Source organism: Triticum dicoccoides, chromosome 2A (assembly GCF_002162155.2).
Source record: "Triticum dicoccoides isolate Atlit2015 ecotype Zavitan chromosome 2A, WEW_v2.0, whole genome shotgun sequence".
In the NCBI taxonomy this organism is placed as follows: Eukaryota; Viridiplantae; Streptophyta; class Magnoliopsida; order Poales; family Poaceae; genus Triticum; species Triticum dicoccoides.
The window spans coordinates 18,069,374-18,079,735 of NC_041382.1; positions in this window are offsets into that span (position 1 = coordinate 18,069,374).

Consider the following 10,362-nt stretch of genomic DNA (forward strand, 5'->3'; position numbering starts at 1 on the left):
GAATGTCTCGGGAGAAGGTCTATTCCTTTGTTGACCATGAGAGCTTGTCATGGGCTAAGTTGGGACTCCCCTGCAGGGTTTTGAACTTTCGAAATCCGTACCCGCGGTTATGTGCAGATGGGAATTTGTTAATGTCCGGTTGTAGATAACTTGAACCTTAACTTAATTAAAATGAATCAACTGTGTGAGTTACCGTGATGGCCTCTTCTCGGCGGAGTCCGGGACGTGAACACGGTGTTGGATTAATGCTTGTCGCAGGTTGTTCTTTGTTATTCGTTCGCGCTTTGCCTCCTCTTCTCGCTCTCTTTTGCGAACAGGATAGCCACCATATATGCTAGTCGCTTGCTGCAGCTCCACATATTTACCTTGCCTTACCTATAAGCTTAAATAGTCTTGATCGCGAGGGTGCGAGATTCCTGAGTCCCTGTGGCTCACAGATTACTTCCAAACCAGATGCAGGGCCTGATGACTCCGTTCCAGATGACGCGCTTGAGCTCAAGTGGGAGTTCGACGAGGACTCACGCCGTTACTATGTGTCTTTCCCTGATGATCAGTAGTGGTGCCCAGTTGGGGCGATCGGGACCGTGTCGCATGTTGGGTTTATCTTTTATTTTGGCACCGTAGTCGGGCCATGAGTGATTGGTTGATGTAATGCTATTTATGTACTTTGATTGACGTGGCGAGTGTAAGCCAACTATGTATCTCCCCTTTTATTATCTATATTACATGGGATGTTGTGAAGATTGCCTAACTTGCGACATTGCTTTCAATGCGGTTATGCCTCTAAGTCGTGCCTCGACACGTGGGAGCTATAGCCGCATCGAGGGCGTTACATCACCGCTGGTCACAGATCTGGCCAGATCCCTTCGGCCGGTGTGTGTAGAGGACTAAAAGGTGCATCATTCACGCGGTCATCACTTCCGAGGGAGGAAACCCACATCTGCCAGAGGGGCCCGGTCCTCTGCCCGTGCCGTTCTCTCCGACACATGGCCGGCTCGGGAGGTCCTCCGACCCTTCTTCCTCCCTGCCATATTGACCGCAGATCCGACCTGCCGCCGCCGACATCCCGGCGACCCTCAGGTATAAGTTCTTCGAAAGCGGCCTTGCTCTACTGCCTCAGCTCCCCACGTGTCTGCATGTGCATCTTTTTCTACTCCCATCAGCTCTTCCAAAGCCACCTAAATTTTTAGTATTATTAGAGGTAAAGCTACTTCATGCATTCAAATCTAGGGCTTTGTTCAAACAACGAAGAAAGGGGGGAAAGTTGTAGCATGAATCTAGGACTTGATTCAAAGAGGAAATAATATGGTGAAAGTAGTGGAGACCGGATACCCAACCGGTCTCTTGGTTGAAAAGGGAAATAATGGGAAAATGCAGTACAAACTGGATAAGGAACAGATCTATTATTGGTTGAAAAAAGGATAGAAAGTGGCGGCTAGTGGACAAGTCAATAGAGTATGTCCAGGATTAGATTTGCTGCCATCACATAGTAAAAGGTCTCTAGGATTAGATTTGCTGCCCTCACATAGTAAAAGGTCTCAGGATTATATTTGCTGCCCTCACATAGTAAAAGGTCTCCAGGATTAGATTTGCTGCCCTCACATAGTAAAAGGTCTCCAGGATTAGATTTGCTGCCCTCACATAGTAAAAGGTCTCCAAGATTAGATTTGCTGCCCTCACATAGTACAATGGCACTCCTGCTGTTTTCCCCAGTATGATAAGTAAGTTGCTCCTTTACGCTGCTGAGTGTCCTGGTGTCCCCACGGTCCCATGCCCTTAAACCAACTCTTTAGTTGCTGTTGATTTACTGTGTCCGGTAAACAAGCAATGCCACCATTAAAGTAATCCCATATTTGAGGAATCTCATTGTTGATCGTAATGCTTCTGGTAACATGAAGCATTGCTGACGTTTTAAATTTCTACTATCCTTGCGTGATTGCCATGAACATAATTAAGATGCTTCTTTTCATTTTGAATATGTTTCGTATATTCTTATTGACCAACAATTGTTTAATTTCTATCTTTTTGTGTAGATAGGGATATCCATTTCACCTTGTTGCTATTGTGACCTTTTGGTGAACTACATAAAACACTTTTTTTTGGAATGAGTGTCTTGTGCAGTTCAACTAAAATGTCACGTGGGCAATATCTCTCAATTTTGGTGGAACTGTACAAAATGGTGATCGGAGTTTCCAAAATCTCCGTCAAGTTCTACTGGTAATCTCGTGCAACATTTTATTAGCCTTTGCAGGATGGAGCCGTCACTGTCACCACAATGGCACTTTATTTTAGTGGAACTGCACAAAAGGATAAGAAAATTATAGTTGCACCTTACATGAGCCGGACAGCCAACCTTAATGTTCCTCAATTTTAGTGCAACTACTAAAGAAGAACCTGCTAGCTCACAAGAGCAAGTACTTCTTGCTAGCTGAATGATGCAATCTTTGCTTCATTTCAGGTGAACTGCAGAAAAAGGCGCATGAATTGAATCATGGAACTCCAGGCAGACCTCATCCAAGTAGAGCTGGAGGTTGAGTTCAAGGAGGCTGCTATTAAAGCGAAATCATGCTCTCCGGTCTTCTTGTTTGTGCTGTGCAAACATGCTGTGCAAACAGGAATACTCAACTACAGATGTTGTGACGGTCAAGAGCATTCGCCAAGTTCTTCGATTGTATGACATGGCTAGCCAAGATGGATTTAATACCGATATTCACTTTATCAAAAGGCTCTAATGGGTTGGTTCTGAATCTTGCAAGCTGGGAATCAGTGAGATGTGTAGGCATCTTTGTTGTACTTATTATTTGGATCTTATTTGTTGGTTCTGAATCTCGCAAGCTGGGAATCAATGAGATGTGTAGGCATCTTTGTTGTACTTATTATTTGGATCTTATTTGTTGGTTCTGAATCTTGCAAGCTGGAAAACACGACATGATGATGAAGAGGACAACAACCATAACAAACAGTTCAAACTTGGTAGTATTATCTTTGTGAAAGTGCGACAAATGTGCTGATCGTGTGCATCCTGAGAATAATAATTCTAATTGTTGTGCATGTTGATCCTGTGGCACTGATAGAACGAGCGAATGCATTGCTTATTTTAAGTACAAATTTATATTAAAGCTAATTAAATTTAAGTAAAGTGACCACTAACTCCTGTTATTACAGTACCAATACAGACCCGCTCGTGAACCGACATGTGGCCGAGGGTGCATCTTCTGCCAGGCATATAGCGGACGAGGGAGGGGTAGTAACTGTTGTCGCCTATACACACTCAGCTTACTGTTGAATCCAGTTCCCCAAGAGCTGAAAAACGAACTGTTGCCGCCGCCTACACACTCGTTCACTCGAAGAGACTCCAATGGCGATCCGAGGGGTGAGCCTGCTGGATATGGACTTCAGCAAGGAGTTCCCCTTTGAGTTCGCCATTCAGTCCTATGGCTGCACCAAGTTGAATGTGATGTACACCAACAATACGGACTTGGTGAAGCTCTGCCTCGCCTCAGTCCTATGGCTGCACCAGGTTCTAGAGCATTCGCCCGTTTCGTCGGCAGCGCCGACTGCACCTTCGCTACGGTGGAGAGAAGGAAGAACGCGACGATTCTGCCATCTGGTGCAACAAGCTTGTCGACATCCAGAAGCAATACAAGATCATCATCAACGGGCAGGAGAAGGACTCCGTGGTTGACCTCGCTGAGACCATCATCGACCCCTGATACGCCAAGATGAAAGAAGACGACCTGAACACGTGGGACGTACCTCTGAATCTAGCCTACATAACCTACGCGGCCAAGGACGCATACGCATGCTACGACATGTACAGGCAGATCTTGGACATGAGGGCGTGTCTGCTTCCCGTAACCGACGAGTACATGGACAGCCGCAGCGTCATGATCAAGCGTGCCAGGAAGGTCTAGATGTTGTACTTTATCTGTTTATAAGCACCTTATCATCTGAGTGTTTCATGCATTAGCCTATGTGTCGTAATTATCTGTTTTGTCCAAAATATTTCTTTTAAGAACCCATTAACCTGATTTCTTTTTTTTTTGTGGCTATTTGCTTATGTATCTAAACTAGTTCACTTGTCCGTAAAAAAAACTAGTTCACTTGGCTACCGTGCTTTGAATCTCCTTCCTCCCAACATATTCCCCTCCTCAGGTGGGCCCAGCAGGTCTCTAAATTTTCTCCCACTTTATTTTTCGATGTAAACTGAGTTTTCTCCCAGTACTTTCCCCTAGAACCAACTCAACTGTCCCACTTCTAGCCTAAAAAATAATAATACCCCATGTACTATTAACTTATCAAATTAAAATGATATTTTATTTTGTAAGTTGAAAGTTCTTACAAAATAATAATAATAGTTGTTTATATATAACTTGGCAAGTTAACTCCTAGTGATTGCGTACATAAGCTTGCAAAGATTTTACTGACATGCAATCATGTGTTTATGTTTTTATAACATTTCTCCGTCTAGCCCAACATGATTTTTTCACCCAGCCCAGCAAGTCCGCAGATTTCGAGAAAAATGCAAATTGGATTTAAACGGGCTGCATAGATGCTACATCATTGTTTCACCCAGCCCACCAAATGGACTAAAAAAATGGACTGATAGCTGGGTCCATGGCCACAGCCTAGTTTTTTTGTGATTTGCCAAGTAAGTCACTTTGTTAGGCCTGTTGGGCTGCAAATCTTTTAAGACGAGGAGAGCTTTCATTTGGCTGGCCGAGAAAATGGCCCATCAGTAATGAGAAATGGGCTGTACATTTTTAAAACACATCAAACCGGCAATTAGTTTCAAATAACTTTTTTTTCATTTTGAGATTTTAAAGTACATTAATTTTTATGCGTGGAGAATTTGTTGGATTTTATATTGATATACATTTATTTTTAAAATCAGTCTGAATGTGAGTCGAAATTTCAGGATTAAAAACAGTTCAGACCGCACCGAAATATGCAAAATTCCGTATAATTTTTTAACCGTGGCCACAATATGGGCTGTAATGCTAACAAAAAGAATATGGGCTCCAAAAAAATCTAAAGAATTAGCAAACGGGCTGTATGCTGTTTTCCACAGATTTGAGGCTTTCCTAAAAAAAGGTTGACGCACAAGCAATGACTGTTAGATATCCATCAAACCGCCGACGTGCTTCTTCAATCTCTGCTCTTCCTGCTCCTGCCGCTCAAACAAGCGCCGGTGGGAGGACTGCCTGCTCCCTCCTCCCCGCGGCCGGCTGTGCTGCCGCGCAGGCCTCACCGCCCCACTGTACTCCCATCGCTGGCCTAGCCATCCCTCTACTCACCCACACCTGCTGTTATTCTCCGGCGACAACAGACGAACCAATAAACCCTCGTACAGTCGTACTCCCCTCCGCGTGGGAAACAATTGCCGAGTCTTCCCTGCCTCCGTGTCATTCCCTTCCTAGGCCTCGCTGTCGTCCACCGTCCTGGTGCTCTCGGCGCGGCCTGGTCAACGTGGTCAACAACCGACATGCATCTGAAGTGGACTGTACGTGGAGAGGCCGACAGCTGGGTCCACGGCCGCACGCAAGGAAATGCCTCCTTATTATGCGCAAAATAATGATTCCTCCACCTGACATTAGGGAACCATCGAAAGGGCCTCTGTATTTCGCGAAAAAACGTTACCGCCGCTGACAGCTCGGTCCCACCAGCTATATCTTCGCACGCAAGGAAATGCCTCCTTATTACGCACAAAAAAATGAATACTCCCCCTGTTAGCTGGGACCCAGTATAGTGGCAGGCTGACTTGTGGGCCTACTAAGTTGACGGGGACGGATGGCTTTGTCAAGTTGGTCAATATATGCACGATTGTAGCTCCAGTGACCGTACGATGTCCATCCAACGGCCGTAGTGCTTCTTCAACCTCTGGTCTTCTTGCTCCAGCCGCCCAAACCAGCGCCGGTCGTGCCTCGCGCTCCTGCCTCCCATGGCCGTATGCGATGCGGCGGAGGCCTCACCACCCCCTACTACTCCCACCGCTGGCCAGGCCATCCCTCTACTCACCCACACCCCCTGTTATTCTGCGGCGACGGCAGCCTCACACCATAGCGAACCAGTCAACCCTCGTACTCCTCTACGCGTGGGCATCCACTACCGCGTCTCCCCCGGCTCCGCATCGTCCCCTTCCTAGGCCTCCCCATCGTCCACCACCCTGGTGCTCTCGGTGCGACGTGGTCAACGTGGTTGTCGGTGTCAAAACCGGTGGATCTCGGGTAGGGGGTCCCGAACTGTGCGTCTAGGCCGGATGGTAACAGGAGGCAAGGGACATGAAGTTTTACCCAGGTTCGGGCCCTCTCGATGGAGGTAAAACCCTACGTCCTGCTTGATTAATATTGATGATATGGGTAGTACAAGAGTAGATCTACCACCAGATCGGAGAGGCTAAACCCTAGAAGCTAGCCTATGGTATGATTGTTGTTCTGTATGTTGTCCTACGGACTAAAACCCTCCGGTTTATATAGACAACGAAGAGGGTTAGGGTTACACAAAGTCGGTTACAATGGTAGGAGATCTACATATCCGTATCGGCAAGCTTGCCTTCCATGCCAAGGAAAGTCCCTTCCGGACACGGGACGAAGTCTTCAATCTTGTATCTTCATAGTCCAGGAGTCCGGCTGAAGGTATAGTTCGGTCATTCGGACACCCCCTAATCCAGGACTCCCTCAGTAGCCCCTGAATCAGGCTTCAATGACGACGAGTCCGGCGCGCAGATTGTCTTCGGCATTGCAAGGCGGGTTCCTCCTCCAAGTACTTCATAGAAGACTTTGAACACAAAGATAGTGTCCGGCTCTGCAAAATAAGTTTCCACATATTGCCATAGAGAGAATAATATTTACACAAATCTAATCTGCTGACGTATTCCATAGTGTGACACACCACGGCCAAGCCTCTATCCAAGTCGTTTCATTATCCTACCTCAGCGCGTCATGCGAGGCGGTTTCCTTGGCATGTCTTGTTAAAGCAGATATCATGTCCCCTTATGCTGGGATTCTCATAAATACGAGCGTGGGTAACCCAACCGCTTCTAGGACTCCTAGATTATAGGCAAGTCCAAATGGACACGGAGAGGACGCTTGATATTCACCCTCTTTATAAAGGGACAAGGCTTTTATTTTTCCCTCCCGTGCTCAATTGAATCCTTCCCCCGCCTCAAGCTCAAACGCCCAAAGTTCAGGCCAGGTGCTCTGAACCTTCACTCGTGTCCGGATCTAGCCTTCAAGACTGATGGGTGCCTTCCTCCATCATGGAAGAAGACATCCAAAAGTTGAGGGAGGCCAGATATCTGACCGCCGAGATTTTGCATCGGCTACCTCCCCGGGGGCAGGCCGTTCCCTCCCCCGAACCCAACGGGAGCGCCTGTTCGTCTCCCACTTCCTTCGAGTTCTAGGCCTTGCTCTGGATCCTTTCGTCAGGGGCTTGATGTTTTATTACGGGCTAGATTTCCATGATCTAGCTCCAGACTCCTTTCTTCATATCATGACATTTATTGTCGTGTGCGAGGCCTTCCTCTGGGTTACCCCTCACTTTGGCCTATGGCTCAAGACCTTTGAAGTAAAGCCGAAGATGATCGAGGGGCAACATGCAGCGTGTGGAGGTGCCTCAGTACGCAAGATGACGGGAGCTTCATGGCCCAAAGGTTCTATTCTAGAGGTGTCTGAATTGTGGCAACAGGAGTGGTTCTACGTCACGGCTCCTAGAAGTGCCAAGTGGGCGGCCACCCCCGTTTTCCGCTTGGGCCCTCCACCACAACTGATGTCACGGATTAGCAGAGGACTGAGCTGGGGTCCAGCCAAGGACGTGCCTATACTGCAAAGCCGCATTCGAGATCTCTTTAATGGAGATTTCAGTTTGGTTGCGGTAATACAAGTTATGCTGGTCCGTCAAGTCCAGCCTTGCAAACGCCGACCCCTTCGCTTGTGGGAGTTCAATCCCAAGGGACCGCGTGTCATTCAAAATTTCCTCGGCCTGATGCGCGAGGAGATGTACAAGTCATTCTTCGGACCTCAGGTGGAGTGTCTGGAAATGACCGAGGACGTGGGCCTGAGTAGTAACCGCGCCGCCGAACAGGTAAGGCATCTTCCGGCCGAACATACTATCTCTCCTTTGTTACGAAGTTATTTCTGAGAGTTTCGCTTTTTGACCAGGACTGGCTAACAAAGGCGAAGTTGATTCGGTGTTCGCCCCCCTCCCTGAGGGTTTGGAAAATCCGGTACTGGAAAAGATGCTCCAGACCGCACCTTGCCCGGAGCCCTTGAAAGAAGATATTGTGGAGGATAATACGGGCGGACGGGGGCCCCCAACGCTGCCCATTCTGACCGAGGGAGCGAGCGTCTCCATGAAGGAAGGCGACCAGAAGAGGAAAAGGGCTGTGCCCGGGGATTCGGAAGCCGAAGCTTCCAAACGGGAGAAGAAGTCTCCCACAGAGGGTCCTACCTTGGGGTGCTGTTGCCGCACAAAGTCCGCGGGGGGATCAATTCTCCCGCGAGTCGTAAGTGACCCGAAATACTTTAACAGTGCAGATATGCCATCTTTTTCTTCTGAGAAAATAACCACCGCATATATTTTTGCAGTTCGGGACTTAGCCCCTCTCAAATGAGCTCGTCTTCGAGGGTTCTTCTTCCAGAGATGATGGAGAGCGAAATGCCTCCTCCAGACTCCTCCGCTCCAGAAGCGGGCGACCCTGAAGTGTCATCGTGGAGGGCCTCTCCGAATCCGGTGAGGCCCGAAGATAATCCCATTGACCCCTGAAGCTCCCAGTGTCTGGCTCCCGAAGAGAGCAGACAAAAGAGTTCGGCACCATCTAGGGTGCGATCGGATGTTCTGAGGGAGTTGGTGGGGTGAGTGGCCATCTCAGATGAACACCGTGTGCTGATGAATACGGTGATGGAGAGAATCTCGTCCGCTGAAAGAGGATTGCATGAAGCTTTTATGAGTCTACTGACAGGCTTTGAGGTACATAAAAGAATGTATTATACTCCTGCATATGCTAGGTGTGCCCTGTGTATATAGTAGCCCCTGAGACTCTGGTTGTCGTCGGAAACGACGACAAACAGAGGATCATATTCCCAGGTAATAACCATACTGCCTCTATGTGCAGGTGATGGAAGCTCCGGTGGCTAGCCGGACTAGCGAGTTTGCCCATTTAGAACGACAGTTGGATGCAGCAGACGCCGACATCGAGCTTGTTAACAAAAGGCTTGACGAGGCACATGGTAAGTGTCATTGTCTGGTAAATGCCACATAGGAAGAGCAACATGATGCCCGTATCTTTAATATGTTGTGACTGCAGATGGAGCTGCCACTGTTGAGGCCTTGCATGCAGAACTTGCCCGAGCCAAGGAACAAGCGAGGTTGGGTAATGCGGCTGCTTTGAAGGCGGCCGAAGAGTTGCAAGCTGAGAAGGCCGTGCATGGCGAGAGCCGAGACAAGATGGCCAAGATGGCCATAGAATTAAAAACCAAGCGAAGGCATCGGACCTTGAGAAGGCTGCTGTGACGAGAAAAGACCTCCGCTCTACTATGAGGGCAAAGAAGGAGGAGCTGCGGGAAGCCGGGGATATTGTGGCTGGGAAATCCTTTATGTTGCGGAGGAAGTTCGGAGATCCACGGTATGCCCCTCTGGATCGGCTATGGAGTTCGGAGGATGTGTATATGGATTTGGCGGGGAGCGCTGCCGATGCGGCCAAGTACTTCCAGGGTCAGACAGACCATGAAGTAGACCAGCTGGTTTGGAGACAATTCCATTCTCCCGAGCGTCCGCTTTCATTAACTGACCAATTAGCCGAATGGGACGAACTAAATAGGTTGTCCGGACTCTCCCATGATGTGTGTTGTGGATCAGCTATGGCCGGAAAGGTCAAAACCGAACAGCTATTTCAGCTTGGTGCAGCAGTTCCTTGACGTGGTGCCGCGCATTAATGCGATGAAGAGGTCGGCGTGCGTAGTGGGCGCCCGGATGGCCTTTGCCCGTGTTAAAGCATACTAGGCGGAGATGGATGCTACCACTGTTGCAGCGCGGGATTCGGCCATAGGTCGAAGGGCTGCTAAGCACTACTTTGAAGAAGTTCTTGAGGGTGCTCGTTTGATAGAGACCCAGTGCTCAAAAAATATTATGTTTGAGTGATATGTAATCTCATTGTAGGCGAAATGCTTTTATAAATTTTCATAAGGCTATTTTTATACTTTTGCCTGAAAGTAATATGATGCCTCCTGGGCGGCCGTTTATGTATACATGTGTATAACCTGAAAGATTGCAGTCGTCGGCTTCAACCCCCACGCATATAATGCGGAGGTGCTCGCAAAAACACGCGTTCACACTTAACCCAACGTCTTGGTCTATTAAGGAGGT